Source organism: Stegostoma tigrinum, chromosome 29, assembly GCF_030684315.1.
Source record: "Stegostoma tigrinum isolate sSteTig4 chromosome 29, sSteTig4.hap1, whole genome shotgun sequence".
Classification (NCBI taxonomy): domain Eukaryota; kingdom Metazoa; phylum Chordata; class Chondrichthyes; order Orectolobiformes; family Stegostomatidae; genus Stegostoma; species Stegostoma tigrinum.
In genome coordinates this window covers 31991974-32009953 of record NC_081382.1, presented here as the reverse complement: position 1 = coordinate 32009953, position 17980 = coordinate 31991974, and positions in this window count along the sequence as shown.

Below are 17980 nucleotides of genomic sequence, written 5' to 3'. Positions count from 1 at the left end.
GTAGTAACACAGAGAAACAGAGTTAAAAGTAAGGCATTGCCGCTGTTCCTAGTGTAAGTAGAAAAATAAAGAAACTAAGTTGTAAGTAAACATTATAATCTTTCCTAATATTAAGTGAAAACTGAAGGAACAAAGGTCAAATTCCACAGACTTTCTTTAGTGCTTTCAGTCTCCTCCACTTTGGCTCAGTCTCTGGGAAACTTCGGGCTTCCTGCTCCCGATGCTGCAGATACCGGGGCGGGGTGTACTTCATCAACATCCCAGGCTTGCTCTCACCACGGTGGGCTCAGGCCCACAGCTACGTCCCAGGAACCAGAACTCCAGCTGATTCTCCCAGGAGAATCAGCCAAGCCGGATCATGTAAACCAGCACCTTCCACCTGGCAACATGCATGACTTTGTCAGGTTTCATTCTCGCAAAGCAATGCCTGTGAACAACCGTCAGGGGAACGTTGGATAGTCTTCTGGATGAAATTGCAACAGATGAAATCAGAACGCACACTCACTTCAGCATTAGCTGAATATTTGCAGATATATCGGGTCACAGTAATTCAAGATATTCCTCAATACCCTATTGAACATGGCCAAATGATCACAATTGCTAAAATCCGTAACAATTTATAGATTCTACAATAGAATGAGTGACTTTCAGTTTAAAATAGGAAGGTGGTGGCTGCGTGTAGATGGGGTGAAGAGAATGGTTACAAATTCACTAGTTTTACGCTTTAAAAAGAAGGTAGAGATGGTGATAGTATCATCCTGATGGCATTAATCCAGTATGAATTCATGGCAAAAAAGTCTTTTTTTAAATGTGACGTATGGCCTTTCCAAAGGTAATGTGCTGAACACTTGGGAAGGGTGAATTCGTTAAATTAGGCTCATCACAGAGCTACCTTCTGTCACTCATTTAACAAAATGTCTGGCTACTAAGGAATGGCTGTGCAGAAATCTGAAAGTTTACATGTCACTGTTTAATGAGCCTAACTCCAGCAGCTCCGTTTGACTCTGCTTGCTTTGTCACCCAGCTGCAGGAACCATCTCCAATGTCCAGGACTGGGAATCGCTGACTTCATTCTACAACAACTTAAAGAAATTTAGTTTGAAATTAAGCAATGGTCTTTCTTCTGCCTTTTGCAAGAAGGAGAATGTTTTTCACATCAGCAGTGATGTTCTGCTGTCTCCTTTTCCAAAGTAGGGATTACCTTGTGACAGTGATTCTAAAACAAGGCATTAAATGGAAATGTAAGTTCTAAAGAACAATTTGCATTTATATTGGAAGAGCCTTAATTAGGATGTTTCTATGTACTTTGCAGGCCATTAAGTACATGTGAAGTGTGATTACTGTTTCAAAAGGGGAAAATGAAGCAGCAAATTTACACACAGCAAGATCTCAAAAGTACCAATGTGAAAGTGGTTGCATAATCTGTTTCAGTGATGCTGGGAGGAGATAAATAGCGGCTGAAATAACAAACAAGAGCTCCAACATGCTCCCTCAATCCATGCCATATTTTATGTTCACTTGAACATATACATGATTTTAGTCAGATACAGATTTTTGCCTGTGTCTCCATGTGTAAGAACAGAAGATATAGGGCCAAGAGTAGGGTCTTCAAGCCTGATCCCCCAGTGAATACAATTATGCTCTTTCGCTTTCAACGCCACTTTTCTGCCTGCTCACAATAATCCTTGAACCCATTAACTATTTAAAAACTGTCCATCTCCTCCTTAAATATGTTCACCGTACCCTGGAGTGGTAGATTCCTCTCGCTGTACATTAACAGATTGTAAGTGAGCGCCGAACAAAGACAGGCCATCACCAGAAAGGGCTGTTTTATTGGGAGGGGAGGCTGGAAGCTTTGTATATCACATGTATCGGCCTGTTCAGTTAAGCAGTGAAGCCCAGGGATTACCACTACAGCATTTGGGGTGGCAGGGAATTGTGAACGGTATGCCTGGTGCCTCTCCAACAAACACAGGGGACCATTTCACTGCAGGGGACATCCCTGACCCAGGCAGGTGCAAGAAGGTTTTCTGGCCAGTTAGGCCTCAGCTGAGGTGACCCTGTGTGCCTGTCACAAACAGATAACAATACAATTCCTACGGAGGAGCTGCAGGGTCCAGACTAATTGATCTCCAGAGTGAGAAACACCCCCATGAAAGACAGAGAAAGATCTGGGGAGATTGGGAACGGACCTGCAGTCAATGTTAGAAGATCACACCAAGGTATCTTGAGGTGATTTCTATTTGGAACTTGAGCCCAACAAGAACCAAGGCCTGGGGCCTTTAGCGGAATACCATCCCTGAAGAAGTAAAAACAGTAAGACTTGTGAATGAGACATATCAGTCCATACCTTGTATACTTCAAACTGAAGTCACATTTAAGGGGAAACAGTGGTGTCCCGATAATGAACCTAAACTAGGAATCCAGAATCCTGGGCTAACGTTCTGGGGGCACCATGACAGATGGTGAAATTTGATTCATAGATGTTTACAGCGTAGAAGGTAGCAATTTGGCCCAAAGTGCCTATGATGGCCAGCAAAGATCTGACTACACTAATCCCATTCTCCAGCTCTTGGCCCATAGCTACAGGGGCTACGGCAATGCAAGTGAAAATCAAAATATTTATTAAATGTTGTGAACGGTTCTATCTCAACCACACTGTCAGGCAGTGAGTTCCAGACTCTCACAGTTCCTAGGTGCAGAGATATCTTCTCCTAGCCTTCCACCTTTTACCTTAAATCTATACCCCCTGTTTATTGACTGCACTACTAATGGAAACAGCACCTTCCTAACCACCCTAAGTATATCTCTCATGGTCTTATACCTCACTACCAGATCACCCCTCAGCCTTCACTGTTACAGATAACAACGCCAGCCTGTCCAATCTCTCTTTAAAGTTTTTGAGAAGATTTGTAGTTCAGGTTGTGGAGGAGGTTGTAGACTTCCTCCTCAGAGCTCAGATCCTCCAGCTCAGGCAGCAGATCCTCTGCACCCTGTAATCACATCCTTCCTGTAATTCAGTAACCAGAACTGCACACCGTGCTCCAGTTGTGGCTTAACCAACATTTTATATAGTTCCAGCATAACCTTCCCACTCTTGTTTACCATGCCTCAGCTAATAAAGGCAAGTATCCCATATGCCTTCTTACCCACCTCATCCTCTAGCCTAGCTACCTTCAGGGATCTGTGGATATGCACGGCCAGATCTTTCTGATCTTCAGGACATTCCAGGGTCCTACTATTCAAAGTGCTATCCCTTGCCTTGTTAGACCCTCTCCAAGTGCACTCCCTCATACTTTTCCAGGCTGCATCTTATTTGCTATAGCTCTGTCCTGCTGAGCAGCGCATTAAGTTTACACTTATCCTCCTCTCTGCTTACTACCCCACTTATGTTCCTGTTGTCTGTGAGCCATTTAAGTAGAAATCAATAACATATACTATAAAGGGCACAGAACAGACACATCCCTGTATCATCACCCTTTGCTCCCTGCCTCTCAGCCAAGTTTGGATCAAATATTTCCTTGGGTCCCCATGGGCTCTTACTTTCTTGAACAGTATGCCAGGTGAGACCTTCTAAAATTTGAATTCAAGAAAACTCTGGACTAAAAAGCTGACTTTGTGTTGCCCATGTAACTAGTGTTGGCTATTGTTAAAAAAAATGCATCTTGTTCACTGATTCAGAGATAATGGAAATTCTGATGCTGGAATCTGAGATAACAAGGTGTAGAGCTGAATGAACGCAGCAGGCCAAGCAGTATCAGAGGAGCAGGGAGGCTGACTTTTCAGGTCTGGACCCTTCTTCAGAAATCAGAAAAGAAGAAGAGTCCAGACCCGAAACATCAGCTTTCCTGCTCCTCTGATGCTGCCTGGCCTGCTGTGTTCCTCAGCTCTACACCTTGTTATCTCGCATCTTGTTCACTGATGTTTTTTAGGGAAGACAATCCCAGTTGGTGTCTACAGAGGATCCCAACTTGAGCCAAAGAAAGACTCAAGGCCTTCCGTGGTACATCTCCTGCAAAATATCTCTTGTGGGACTCAGCTCACCCTCACCGTGGGCTTTGGTTAGTGGGAGGAAATGTCACCAACTTCATCTCAAAAAGTCAGCATAAGGAGGGTAAAGTACCAAATCAAGCAGCTCCGAAAGGCAAAAGACCAGCAACATACAGCTGGTTCTTGAGAGAGAGTGGGGGAGGGAATGTGCAGAGGGAGGGCGGAGAGGAAGGAGGGAGCCCAGAGGAGAGCAACACATGGGGTGTGGAGAGGGAGTGGGGGAGGAACTGTACAGAGTGAGGATGGAGGGGCTGGAGGGTTTAATTGAAGGATAGTAATATAGTGGTCTGGAGACAGAGCAATGGGAAATGGTGTGGAAGGAGACTGGAGGGGAGGATGGGTTATGGAGGGAGATCATGGAGGGATGTGTGCAGAGAGAGTGGGGAGGGTCGAGGAGGGGCGGCTGAAGGAAGGGTGAGGTTCTGGATGGAGAGCAACAGAAGAGGATGTGGAGAGAGTAAAGGAGGTGGTATGCAGAGGGAGAATGGAGGGGAAGGAGGGGTTAGAGAGGGAGAGCAACAGCAGAAGTATGGACAGAGAGCAACGAGAGGGGGTGTGAGGGGGAGGGAGGGAGGGAGTGGGTGCGTGGAGGGCATATGCAGGAGAGGGACAGATTCTGAAGGGAGAGCAACAGGAGATGGTATGGAGGGAAAGTTAGGGAGGGGAGTTCTGGAGTGACAGCAGTGGGGAAGGGGCTTATGGAGAGAGAGATTGGGAGAGTGACGATGTGAAGGATGAGCAGAGGAGAGGAAGGGGTTGTGGTTAGTGAATTGACGGGGTGGGGGCGGTGGTGGAGTGAGTCAACATTCAGAGCCATCATTAGGTTAAAATTAATGCACCACTAGCAACAGTGTAAACCAAGCTAAACTGAGATAGGCTCCATCTGATAAATCAATGGCTAACTTTTAAACTTTGTTGACGGAGAAAGACAGCAACATTACACAAGGAACAAAGTTGGTTTATCTACATAGGTCCTCACATGCAGTGAGTAAACCTGTATTACACCAAAAGCATTTGCTACTAGTGTTAATCTATAGTGAATTGCTGACGTGGCTAATCAATGCATTCTAACAAAAAAAATCTCTACATCATGAAATAGAAGGTTAATAAAACATGATTAAAATTTATCTGATCAATTAGTAAAAATGATCTTATATATTTATTTCAGGTTAAAATTTAGCCTGGACTGCGATAAACATTGTGTATGATTTAATGCACCTTGTCAGGCACCACCTGACACCAGAAAAAAAAATGTCAACCAACTTTGAAAATCCCAATGGTTCAACAAAAGTTATAAATGCTGAGTAATCCATTTCCATTCACTGTGCACTTGATTAAGCCAACACAAACACATGCTCAGAGATAATGGGAACTGCAGATGCTGGAGATTCCAAGATAATAAAATGTGAGGCTGGATGAACACAGCAGGCCAAGCAGCATCTCAGGAGCACAAAAGCTGACGTTTCGGGCCTAGACCCTTCATCAGAGAGCTCTCTGATGAAGGGTCTAGGCCCGAAACGTCAGCTTTTGTGCTCCTGAGATGCTGCTTGGCCTGCTGTGTTCATCCAGCCTCACATTTTATTAACAAACACATGCTCTTTTAGTTGATTCATAGGTACTCCAGCTATGGGGGAAAAAAAACAGTAATGGGACTGATATGTTATCTGGTTGAAATGTAACCTGATTAATGAGTCACATTTAACTATATGGAATAGCAAGGCTCAATTTGCAATCCATATTGAGTTTGTTTATCTGAGTCAGAGTTGCAGAAATTGATGTAACAATTAGCCTCTCTGACTGTGAACTAAAGCAGAGGGAGAAGTGTGGGGTGAACCATTAGACAGGGTCTTATCCTGATTCCTGTCCCCAGATGTCAAATAGTTGTCCCCAGATGTCAACTATTGGGCCTGAATTCGAGCTGGCCTCTCTCAGAAGGAGCCAGCTATAGCTATAGGAAAACCTCCAACGGCTGTTGACTTGTTGACACGGTCACAGTATTTGTTCTGCTGGCTGATGGTGTCAGTTTCTCAACATCACCCAAACACTGAACACTGTGGAATGCACAAGAACACAAAACCTTTCCATTTGCTTCTTCCTATATTTATAAAAGTGGCCCTACTCTCCGTCCAGCACAGCGTACCAGTTGCCGTGAGTGGTCATGCACACCATGATGGCCCTGTCATCCAAGCATGTCAGGAAGGCACAAGAGTCATAGAGATGTACAACATGGAAACTGACCCTTCAGCCCAACTCATCCATACTGACCAGATATCCTAAATAATCTACTCCCATCTGTCAGCATTTGGCCCATATCCTTCTAAACCCTTCCCATTCATACATCCATCCAGGTGCCTCTTTTAATCTGAGACGTTGTAGAAAGCAAACAACAAATAACAAATACTTTGCACCAGCTGTCTGGGTCCAGGTTTATGCCCACATATTACTTTTGTGTTTCAGAATCTTTAGATCTTAGTGAGCCATATATGATTTGATTAATTATTAGCACACATACTGAGATACAAAAGATGAGTTAGAAACATGACAGTATGTGTTCTGGAAAATAAGCCCTTTAAGAAATCTGCAATTGCTTAAATTACAGAGTGTAATGTATATTCCATTTCTCCGCATTGTAATTTTATTAACATCATAAGCTTCAAAAAGATGATATTCCACAGCTCACATATTTTATTATTGCTCAGGTCTGTACCACTTGTATCATCAGCCAGAGTGAGCCAACAGACACTGGATTTGACCAAGTGTAATTCCTAAACAATCACCATTATTACTGCAGAGCCGTGTGTGTGTGTGTGTGTGTGTGTGTGTGTGTGTGTGTGTGTCTTGGCTGATTGAGGGAAGACGGAGCAACCTGACATCTTCATTGATGGGTTTTCATTCCATAGGAAGGCAAACCAACCTCACCAAACCTTGGCTTAACTATTGTATTACCAAATGAGACTATTTAGTATGAGTGTACACCTCATACTCTGTTCAAAATGTCCTTCCAGTGCCCACAACACAAATACATTGTTAATACTGGGTCTTACTCATCTACACTGAGCACAATTAATGGTCACGTCATACCTGTTCCCCGACCCAAACCCTCATAATGTTTCTACTCCAATTGGTATAGTTGTATTTCTATGCAGTAGAGCTGATCCCTGCTTTGTGATAATGATAATGCTGGTAACGCTGGTCGATGTTGATAAGTGTTAAACCAGGCATGAGTCCAAGACATGGCTCCCCAGGGTTAACCCTGTACATGAAACTTATATCTAGCATTCATTTTTTGCAGTTTTTATCTGATTAATACAATTTGGTATTTTCCTCCCATTTTTATCTGAGAGATGATTAGGTGCAATTGCTCTATTAATTATCAAATAGGCTTCCACCTACTTGGGCTTAAAGTCATATTCTCTCTTCAAGTAGTTCAGGATTATAGCCAGCTCCCCCACTGGATGCACATGTGACCTGACCTTTCTGTCCAAGTGTGACCTCATTTGGTTTCGCCTCAAACTTGATCAACTCCTTTTCTTTTCAAATTCATTCACCGGTCTTTGGGCTATGAGCCACATGGACAGCATGTTAACCCTGTGGGTGGGATAATTCTCTTAGAAACTTTTCATTTTGAACGTTCAGTTGCCGTCTTCCACCACTCCTGATGGCTGATGCGTCACACATAACCTATAACCAACTTTTTCATTTGGATTTTGAAGAAGACATTTCCGGTGAAATGGGAGCCCTGGTCACTGTCAGCCTGGAGTGGCAGTTCCCACCTGCAGAGCGCCTCAGTCAGGTCATAGCTTGGCTTTAGTGTGGGCTTTTTTTTAAAAAAACAGGGGAAGGTTTGGATCGACTTTGTCAAGGCCAGGGAGTGTCAGTACAAGCAGGATCTCGGCCCGAAATGTCAGCTTTCGTGCTCCTAAGATGATGCTTAGCCTGCTGTGTTCATCCAGCTCCACACTTTGATATCTCGAATGTTTTACACTTGTTACACTTGTTACTTTTGCATTCATGGATCTGATCAGTTTGCCCTATGCAGTGGCCTTTATTACATCTAGACAGTCTATCCTGAATGTCCTCACTGTGTCCTTTATTCTATTTATCCATGTGCATTACATGACAACACAGTCTCCACTCCACCATAGTAAGGCATGAAGGGAGATGCTTTGGAACCTAAACGATTCCTTTCACAGCATTGTTAAAACCTGCTTCTAACTCGGCATCATTGAGATTTGTAAGCATATGATATGTATAGGTGAGATAGGCAACTGAACTTCAAACCTTTTCAAAGTATGAGATGCACAATGGCAATAGTTGTATTATTGCAGGAGCACTTGTCAATCTTACTTCTGTTAAAACTGTAAAATGGAGCCACTACATGCACTCTACATCCATATATTACAATCGTCAAAATAAAGACATGTTCACTTAAACTACACTGCTGACTTTCACTTGCTATACAATTATAAGTACAGATACATGTGTATGTACCACATACTGATGTACATAGTTACGTGGAAAGAGAAACAATTCTGAAGGCAGTTCACTGGACTCAAAAAGTTAACTCTGTTTCGCTCTCTGCACAGGTGCTGCCAGACCTGCTGAGTTTCTTCAGCAGCCGCTGTGTTTGTTTGTTTCAGATCTCTAGCCTCCACAGTTATTTGTTTTATTTTACATATTTATGTCAGAAAATGTGACTTCGAGTCATGTTCCCAAAGGCACTGTCAGAGAGAAAAACAAATTATATAGGTTCAATGTGTGCCTGAATCCATTCATTTTGATATCAGTGGTACTGATGTTTTACAAAATTCTCTACCTCACATCTACCCAGAAATCTGTCAAATTTAATGTTATATGTATGAGCTATTCTTTGGAATTTTATTTAGAAAAGACTTCGCTAATGTGGCTAACACATTTTTTTTTCTTACCATTTCATTTCCTTGGTGAATAAGTGTAAATTTGGTCATGACTCCTGATTTCCCTAGTGGGCTAGTTAAAATGTGTCTCTAACATCTAATGGCCCTCGTGATCTACATCTACATCATCTAATTTCTTTAATGAGCTGAAGGGCTGCCTTGTTTAGAGAACCAGGTTTAATAAGGCTATAGTATAGCAATCTGCCCACAAGCAAACTATGTTTAGCAGATTTTGAATTCAGATGGTTTGAACTTTGCTGAAACTAAGTTCAAACTTGTCTGAAATTATCATATGATATCAGTTTTAAGAGGATCAGATCCAAAGTCAAGTAAGAGTTGTTCATTATTTTTTTGGCTAGATTTATTTTACATCAATAACCTTTTCTTACTAACTTTCCCTAAAAGTTCAATTGCAACGGACATGCAGATTCCAGAGAGAATCCTGACTTGTTAAAATCATATTTTGTATTATTTTCCTTGAACAACATAATCTTTCACTGAAACTCAAGCACACCGAGCTGTAATGTGGTTTTAACAATAAAACAGATGTTTATTATGCAAAAAGCACAAAATAAAATCAGCCAAGTTATTTACACACAACACAATTCAAAAGATTTTGAAACACAGTAAATATACCATCAGACCCAACACCATCATATTACAGTACTGAAACATCAGAGAGTGTTTGATTCTCTATTTGTACATCTATCGGTTTAACTAAACTACTTCTTTCAATTCCTGCTCCTGACAGTTTGGTGGCCTCTTCCTTCATCAGTCACTTAACTGAGCTTAAATGTTCTTAGCTTCAAATATCTCATCGGAATTCTAACCAAATATTTCTGGTCTGGCCTTTCAACTAAAACACTTTCACTGAGGCAACCTGTTTTCTAATTTTTCTGAATTCAACCAGGATTTATGCAAACTGATAAACAAAAGCCTTCTCAGCTGTGGGATTATTCCCTGAGCAATAACAAAATCCTTATATTTCTAAACAGAAAAACAAGCTCACGTGCCTCAATGTTTACCTTGTCCAGTCATAAAACTCTCCCACTGCAAACAAATTCCCACAATCACCTCACTCACTCACGTTGGTTTAAAAAAACATAACTCAATAATACTGAAATACTGACAAGTTAACCATAAAGCCCCATAGACAACTCACATGCTACCAGTACAGAATCCAAACTCTAAAATAAACAACAGTAATTTACATATATTACATATAAATCATGCACCTTACATCACATAATGACCTCAATGTTTGAACTTCAAGCAACTCTTTGCATTCGAGCTGTGACCAAAGCTATCGAACCATTATGTGCAATGACAAAACATTCTGGAATTACACAGCAGATCCATTGTCACCATTTCAGGTCCTAGCACCTTTGTCAGAAATGGCCTGTGAATTATCTCCATCAAATTCATTGACCCACTTCAAGGTTTTTGAGAAGATTTGTAGCTCGGGTTGTTGACTTGCTTACCAGGCTGATAGGTTTGTTTGCAGATGTTTCATCACCATAACTAGGTAACATCATCTGGGCACCTCTGGTGAAGCATCAGTGTTGTGCCCCATTTGTTACGTGTGTGTCTCGGTTTGTCAGGGTGGCGACATCATTTCCGGATTTGTTTCTTAGTGTTTGGTATATGGAGTCCAGCTCTATATGTTTGTAAATGGAGTTCTGGTTTGAGTGCCAGGTCCCCAGGAATTTTCGTGCGTATCTTTGGTTGGCTTGTCCTAGGATGGCTACATCATCCCAGCTGAATTGGTGCCCCTCTTTGCCCAACCAAAGAAATGCATAAGAATTCCTGGAGGCCTGGCACTCAAACCAGCACTCCATTAACAAACACATAGAGCTGGACCCCTGATACAAACCACTGTAAAACAAATCCAGAAATGATGTCGCCCACCCCAACAAACCGAGACACATAAATAACAAGCGAGACAGAACATTGATGCTTCATCAGAGGCGCACAGATGACGCTACCTAGTTATGGTGATGAAACATCTGCAAACAATCTTACCAGCTTGGCGAGCAAGTCAACAACCGCATCATTGACTCACAGTTTGTGCTTTTGAGTCTGCTGCGCATTTCATTGACATTTTTGTCTGCCATAATTTTCGGTTTCTATCCTGGGTAATATCAAGGTAAACTTGATAAAGTAATGTCAGTTGTTGCAGCTTTCGAGCAGAAAGTCACTGAGCACTTCTTGCTAAATACCTTCTGTACATTCTCACATACTTCAATATTGCCAGTTCCAGGCACCAGCCACCCTGTCCTAGACCTACAGATACTGAAAGGAAACTCTCAAAGGGTCATTTACACTAAGATACATTTTACTTCTTATGGGTTACTTCATGCCAGCCTCCTAACAACACAATTATAAATAACAGGATGTGGACTGTGGGGAAAAATTCACAGAATGTCAGGCCTGCTGGTGGGCAGTGGCCTTCTCAAGTTTGAGATCAAAGAGGCTTATTTTCCAACCAAATCCCCGACCTTGAGGCAAGATTTTCACTAGTGATTTGTCAGAGGCCTATTAACAGGGATTGTCGCTCATTATCACCCTCATTATGACTTAATCTCACCTCATTAATGCGCAGCCTCCCAGCTCCAGGACAGAAACTACATGCTGTGAATTAGTGACATGAAAGTCTGAATCTGAGACTGCTCGGTGTGCTGGTGCATTGACTCCTGGTTCCAGAAGCTTCTGCTGTGCATGCACCTTAGGAGGATCCTGCAGTGTCAGGAGAAATGACAGAGAATGTTGCCTGGGATCCTGGAAGCTGCCATGATGTCTATATTGTTTCAGAGATACTAGGAACTCCAGATGCTGGAGAATCTGAGATAACAAGTTGTAGAGCTGGATGAACACAGCAGGCCAAGCAGCATCAGCGGAGCAGGAAGGCTGACGTTTCGGTCCTAGACCCTTCTTCAGAAAATGACCCTTCTGAAGAAGGGCCTAGGCCTGAAATGTCAGCCTTTCTGCTCCGCTGATGCTGCTTGGCCTGCTGTGTTCATCCAGCTCTACACCTTGTTATCTCAATGTCTATATTCTTTACCAGGACCAGGTGCCATAGCTGGCAGCTATGAGACCAGGCTTACCCACTCCAACCTGATGCTCTCTGATGAAGGGTCTAGGCCCAAAACGTCAGCTTTTGTGCTCCTGAGATGCTGCTTGGCCTGCTGTGTTCATCCAGCTCCACACTTTGTTATCTGGGATTCTCCAGCATCTGCAGTTCCCATTATCTCTTACCTACTGCAACTCTCTTGCAGATGACTCTATGACACAATCCCTTGACAGATCACAGTGAAACCCATTCTTCAACCAGGGCCATTTGCAGTAGATAACAGGCCTCCTGAAGATGATGTTCCAATGCTCAAATCAGACTGTCAGAACCTTGTGGTACAGTGCAGCCAGAGGGTGATGCATATTCCTGGTATACTGTGCTCCACACAACAGGCAAAGAGGCAATGTGATGTAGACTGATGAACTGGGACAGTAGGAGCAGGAAGATGAGGACATTGAGCAGGAGAAGCATCATCTCCTGCATGATAAGGCAATACTGTACAAGCCAGCCAGGACATAATTCACATTTGGCTCAAGTAGGTGAGAGCTAGGTTCAGTGGTCACTCGTTGACTGTAAAATTGTTAGTCCTCAACATGTAAGCGGTACACTTCTGTTCTGAGAGGCGAGTGCTGTTTCTGTTTGTACAATCGCTTTTGGACAATGGGCTGCCTTTCTTTTTGATGATGGCCCCACACTGAACAATGAGATGTTGGGTGCGGTGGGTCTTAGGGACGGAGTTACATTGATGTGGAGGATTGTAAGAGGGACTGCGCCTTAAGAAGTGGTGATTCGTGACTGCTGTGCCTCCATTTTGACAGGGAAGAGCAACTCCAGACTGCCAGGGCCTGACCAGGTAAACAGCTGGTGGGCAAGGGGACCCTGGTACCGGGAATCCTAGGATATACTGGTGAGTACTTCCACGTGCAGTGAGTGGGAAAATTGGGCTCGGTCTGGATGAGTTAATCGAGGTGGGTTTGGGGCCATCACACCAAGAAACTTGCTAGGATCCGCGGTGAGAAACGCTCCATGCAACTCGAAGAAACTGACACTGTGCCAATTTCTGGTAAGATTCAGCCAATTCTATTGGCTCTTGCACCTCTCTAAGGTCTAACCAGGCCAAAGGAAACAAATTCCAGACAAATCCACAGGAGTAAAATCAGTCAGACTCAGTCATTGCAAGGAGCCTTCAGCTATGGGCCTTTCAAGCAAGTTAGACCACATTGACTCAAAGGGGAAATCCAAAGATGCCTCTAATCTCGATGTGAGATTTGTGTGGCACTAAAATTTAAAATTCAGGTGCCTCTGCCAAACAGGAACAGCTGGTTTGGATCAAGTAAGAAAACTGATTCCCATTCCTGTGTGCTGCTCACATCCCAGGCTCAGGAACATAGTTGTGGAATTGAGCTGTTAGCCATCCCATTGTCTCAAAGGTCACAGTCACATGCTGCTGTCGGTGTTACTTCCAAATTGGTTCTTTCTGCTTCGGAGATGCAGCTCAGACAAAAACTCCCCTACTCAGTAGGAAGAACTTGAATTGATGTCATGCCTTTTCAGATCTCACATCCCTAAAGACTTTTCTAGCAATTAGGTATTTTTGAGTTGTACTCACTGTTGGGAGATGGAGTATCATGGCAGCTAACTTGCACAAACAGCAGTGAGAAAATGGCTCAATACTCCGTTGGCTGAGATATAAATACCGTTGTGGAACCTCTTGCGTACACCCAGGAGCTCATGCTGCCTTCACAATGATAACTCAAAGTCCCTGCTGTGTGTATACCCAAGCAATAAGTGTGCAGTGATTTAAGCTCTTGTGTTTAACACCCAGACACACTGTTATTAATAGCCATTTTTAGGATCGCAGTTATGAGGACACTGGAGCAGCTGGATCTTTGGTGTGATCTAGCTTGTTATAGCCTCACTCTTTTAAAGCATAGAAATACCTGAATGAACCATTATGCAGCAGGATTCCAGGCATTGAAACGAAATGCCAACAAAAGTCTTTATTACACAGACATAAACGAAACAAACATGAGCCTTAATGACTAATAGGTATACTGAACAGATAAGACGATGATCCTAAACCATTGACAACACACATACAACGTAGACTCTAACACTTAAGATTGAGATGAGATAAAGATGGTTTAATGAATAAGCACCCCACAGACTGCTCTTTAAATGGCCAATTCAATCAAGACAGGCATTCGTGGCATCAAAATCTCGTTAAAATTCTGTCTCCTAAACCGGTCAGTCCAATTCTTCACTTCCAAAGATTTAGCGTTGGAATATCCTCAAAGCCTCTCTGACTTGAACTGCCTCAATGACTGCCTTTGTCTCTGAAATTCAACTTCTTTTCCCGAACCAGAGTTCTCCAGGACTCCTGAGAGTGCTCGCAATGGACGGCACAATTGCAGCTTTTATTAAAAAGCTATTGTCACCTTGCTGTTGCTGCATCTCTCTAAGCTGCACAATGAGAATATTGCTTGTGGGCTTCTGCTCAACTGCACTGAAATTTCACCGATTTCCAGGAATCTGTCCTACCCCAATTGCACAGGAGTCTACTAAAAATAACAAATCAAACCAAGTTGTTTTCTGGTAAACACAGATCAGTTGAAACCGAAGAACCTTAAACTCCACCAATCTCCATGGTGATGTGGACTGCTCTGAACCATCCTTAATATTTTCACGTTAAGCATTCCTCTGCTAAATTTTATTTTTGATCTGATTTTGAGTTCACCGATGACCTTAAGCACGTTTAGCTTTAACTCCCGTAACAAGTGATTTATTTAGGTGGTCATTATTGCAAGCAGTGTGGATGTACCAGGTCTCCAGCTCAGAAGCTCACTCATTTTTCTGGGTCCTGTCTTCTTTTTGCTGTTAATCTTTTAAAGCAAGATGAGCCTAACCTTGGAAGCCGAATGGATTTCTTTGTATCAGAGATAATGGGAACTGCAGATGCTGGAGAATTCCAAGATAATAAAATGTGAGGCTGGATGAACACAGCAGGCCAAGCAGCATCTCAGGAGCACAAAAGCTGACGTTTCGGGCCTAGACCCTTCATCAGATGAAGGGTCTAGGCCCGAAACGTCAGCTTTTGTGCTCCTGAGATGCTGCTTGGCCTGCTGTGTTCATCCAGCCTCACATTTTATTATCTTGGAATTCTCCAGCATCTGCAGTTCCCATTACCTCTGAATCATGAACAAGATTTTTGCAACATAACGCGAGAACATTCTTCGAAGCAGATTCCCTCCACTCAACCAGATAGGTGTTTAGAGCAGCCACCAGTAGTTACATAGTCCATGTCAATTAGTTGCAAGTGCAGACTTTTTAAAATGGAATCTAAATTGAAACCCTACCCCAACGGCCTCTAGTTTAATGACCCAGTTAAATTACCAATACTCCTCCACCTTCTCAAAGAGTAACTCATTTATGTAAGGGTTTCAATCACTTCAAGTGGAGCAGGGGCTAATAATCTTTACCACAAAATTTCCTTTATTGTGCTCTGCTCCCTCCCAATACTAACCAAATTGTAGCATTAATATAATCACCCTCAACATCGTGAGCATCTTTTAACAACATTCCCAGCAAGCAGGGGCTTTGGACAGTTACCCAGAATGTCACATAATACAATCCAGCACAGTACCTCAGCAGCGTGGATCAAATCCCTGTTGTCAAATGAGCGATGACAGAAAATGACACAGGGAAAAGGCAGAGAGCTGGAAGCAGCTTGTGGCTGTCTGACTGAAACCCATTTTAATTAAACAAGTATCTGTACCTCATTCATCTGATTCACACATTAGCAGCATGCTGACTGAAGATATTTGGAGCCACCATCTGATCTGTACACCCAAAATGTTCCTCAACAACTGCTGTAGTCATTAAAAAACTGGCAGTTCTGCCTTAATCTAGGTGTCAAGCATGTAAATAAATGCACTTAAATAAACCTTATATTGTATAAGCACAATGAATTGGTCACCATATGTTGTAAAAGTGAAGCTTTTTGTTGGCTTCTTTAGGAGATGACATAAGGGGATCTTCTCAGCGCAGGTTCAGTTGTTAACACTTTGCAGTTCTCCAGAACCAGCCTTGGTTCATGTCACTGTGATACACATGAGCACGTTCAAACTTCAAACCGTGACTGCTTTTCTCTCTCTTCCCCATCTACAATCTGCATATTTTAAATTCCTTTTGAGAGGCACTGTGTGCCCAAGATTTGATGTTTACCAACCATCTCCTCTCTTAGCAACTGATTCGAGTCCCACTCTTCAGCACCAAAATCTGGATTGACATCCCGCTGCAGTAGAGGGAGCGCTGCAGTCAGGAGAGCAGTCTCGAGTGGATATAACACATTCCAATGGTGCTACTGTGAAAATTGGTTGTAATTAAATTGCTACTCGCCACAGAAGCTTAATTTTGCAGAAACGTGCAACCAGTGTTTTATTGTAAAACAGTGATTATACAGCTGAAGTACTTACATAACATCATAAACCAGGAGCCAGAATAGGCCATTCAGCCCATTGAGCTTGCTTCCTCGTTCAATAACGTCATGGCTGATTTGATTATAACCACATTTCCCAACTCAGAAGTAAAGCCTATCACATAACAGAATGCAGAATCCTGCATCTTCTAAACATTTTCATACATTTAGTCAGGGTTAATCCACAGAAAAACAACATTGGAAAGGCCAAGTTCTGTACGATCAAATTGGGCAGTCCAATGTACAGGAATGTTTTGTGCAAGACTGGGTTTCATAAAGTTTATAGGAGTGAGGAAAAGCATTACTCGCAACCAAAGTGTTAAAGAAACGGTAACGGCTCTTCATTTCCCAGTTGACACTTGTTATTTATAACAGCCAGCCATTAAATCCTCAGGTGCAATCACTTGGAAATCTGATTAAAATTCAAACAGCAAAACTGTCATCTGGGCAAGTTTGACATGATCCTCTTCATGACGATGCAGCAAGATAAATAACTTCACTTTTCTATCTAGCCTGGCTGAAGCAGAGAGGGTTCTATCAGCGCAGTCTGTACAAATGGGGCATTTGCCAGGCAGGGATTGCCAGTCAGTCAGGAGATGGAACTGAAACTAACTTGTTTGGGCATTTCATGACACATCTGTGGCCGAACGCTGAGACTGGATTTGAAACTGAGCCTCCTGGCCCAGAGGTAATGGCACTACCACAGCAGAAGCATCCCAAAATCCACGCAAAGCTCTTTCACTTTATCAGGCAACTTGGACAGTGCGTGGCAACGTGGGTGCTCGATTAGGATTGGAACCCTGGCCTTTCCACAGACCAGAGTGAATTGCAGGCTCCAGACTAACAGGCCACTAGATGGAGTTCTTGGTCAGACTGGAGGCTTTGCCTCAGTGGCCTGAGCAACACCATCTCAGCTTAATGGCAGGGAATGTTACATAGAACCTGCAGTGGGTATAGGTGAATCACAGGGTGCCAACAGAAGCTTAATTCCTCGTGCACTCCATGAAACTGCTCAAAGCTGACAATGAATTTTTACAGAATTGTACAGGGTATGTTTTAAAAGGAAATGCTACCACATTACAATGCAACATGAAGATTCAGACCATTTTTGTGGAACTGAGCAAGAGGGGCGTATTTAAATAGTGTCACAATTCAATGGAATTATTCTCGGGTATGAAATTGCACCTAAAAAATTATTGTGACACCACAATAACAAGATCATGAAAGCTATCCTATCCAGGAAGGGCTACACGGTTAAGTTGTCACCCAGTATTTTTCCATTACCCGTATAGACAGTGATGAGATTGAGTACGGCAGCACTTTGCAATTTGATCTCAAGATACCAGCAATTAATTTCCTGCATCAGAATTATTACACAATGATGGCGAAAGTTCAATCTCAATCGCACCACACCCACTACTGCTCTATCAATGCCATTTTTATGCTCCATTTCTGATCTTTTGAAAG